Below are 2,041 nucleotides of genomic sequence, written 5' to 3' on the forward strand. Positions count from 1 at the left end.
TTGCTCTCTGGGGCCACCTCTACCACCAGTGAAAGGCAGCAGGTGCAGAGCAAAGCCTGCAAAGGACCACTTACCAATGCCTGAAGAGACCTACCAGACCGCATTGTCTCTGGGCAAGCGGCGCTGTTAAGGTCCTGATTTACACTTCCACACTAATGCTGCTGCTTGGACTTCTGGAAAGACTTCAGGGCTCCATGCAAGAGGAATATTCTGTGTCATACCACCACTCATGGGCAAGCTTCAGAATATTAGCTTCATGCACAAATCAAAAGGAAGAACGTTAAATGTGACAGTGCAGGTAAGTTCCTGAACTCACTGGCCCTCAGTTATCTGATCTCTTACAAAGGTCAAAAGGATCACAGGGTTCCTTCCAGCCCCCTCCATGCAGTCATGCCTTCATTTTACCTCTAGAAAGCTGAGATCACAGGAGACTCCAGAGGTGATAAAGCAATAGAAGAGGGAAGTATACTTAGTCTTCAGAGACTTAAATGGTCTTAAATCCAATGTCACACAGAAAAGTAAGGAAGTAATTCTCTACTTCTATATATCACCCAAATCAAGAGGAAAAAAGCACACAGACCTGCCAAGCGTGTTAAATCCATAACTTACAGCATTTTAATAAAAACAAAGCAAAATACATTTCATAATCTGTCCACTGGCACAATGTATAAAATATTTTAAATAACAACTTTAATATTAGTCACAAAATACAGCATATTGTATAAAAATAGGTGTATGCACATGGCTAGAAGATAATATAAAACCGCTCTGAATAGGCCATGCAAAGACATTCAGCTTTGACCTTCCCATTTCCAAGCGTTTGCTGGATCTGCTACTTTATTCCTTCTCATTCTGCTTAGGAGGGTTTTGTGCTGGCACTTGGGGCCCTCCTCCTCCTCTCCACTCTGCACACAATGCCCTGGCAAAGGGTTTCAGAAATGGCTGGCAAGTTTAAGGTGCATTATGTCGGGCATCTAAGTGGCCCAATTTTCACAGCTTACGTTTCAGAAAGTGCTCAACATCCATGTCCTTCTCCATGGACACCTCACGTTGGTCACTCAGAATCTTTAGCTTTTCAGCCAGTACCCTTCCAAATTGCACCTGGCACACCAAGTACTAAAACTGGACGTGAAAATCTAGACACTCAGCCTGTGATCACTGCAGGAGGCAGTGACACAGCTGTAGCACCACTTCTGTACGGATGTACCTCTGCATTTGATAATCCTTAACTATTCACATACCAAAATTGAATGAATCCTGTCCATTCACATTAAGAACTCCAGGTAACACACACAAAAGGGCTTGGAGAAATACGAGTTTACAGAAAGGAAGGTATAACTGAGGAGAGCATTAATATAGCAGAAAAAAAGATACTAAACAGAAACTGTTACATAAACAGTCTATTATACTGTGGTTATCAGGCTTAATGTAACTGCCAGAGAAGGGAACATACTGGACACACACAACCCGCCCCCCAAAACATTAAAAAAATAGATATGAAGTACCTTTTAGTTAAAAACAAAGAGATGTCAGATGAAGAAATAACACATCCCCAGCTTTCATCCCACATGCTGACACACAAACTATCAACACGATAATAAAAGCAACCCAGTCCTCTTCATGTCTACAAGCCTGAGCAATCCTCACACCTTTACGGTATCATCCTCGTACAACTGAAGCCCAATAAAGGTAATGGAGACAGAGATCCACCCAGTCATTGCCTTCGTTACCTGAGTCTACAAAAGAGAGAAGGGCACTGTCGGTTGAAAACAGTCCCCGCTGCTGACACTAGCAGCAGCACCTTGCAAGATGTGCCATCGAGGAGAGCAGCCATAGGCAGGGAGAGACTTGATGCTCTGCTGGGCAAAGCAAGAAAGTTAGTTTTCTTCTGATGTTTAAGTTTGCATTTTAAAGCCTGCTCTTCTAAGAAGAAAATAAGGAAAGCTTAGTGATTTATCACCTCAGATAACACAGCAGCAAAGCCATCATCTCCAGTTTAAAAAGATCAGTTGAATTAATGCAACAAATCTGATAGGGAAAG

This window comes from Buceros rhinoceros, unplaced genomic scaffold (genome assembly GCF_000710305.1).
Source record: "Buceros rhinoceros silvestris isolate BGI_N320 unplaced genomic scaffold, ASM71030v1 scaffold33293, whole genome shotgun sequence".
Taxonomy (NCBI): Eukaryota; Metazoa; Chordata; class Aves; order Bucerotiformes; family Bucerotidae; genus Buceros; species Buceros rhinoceros.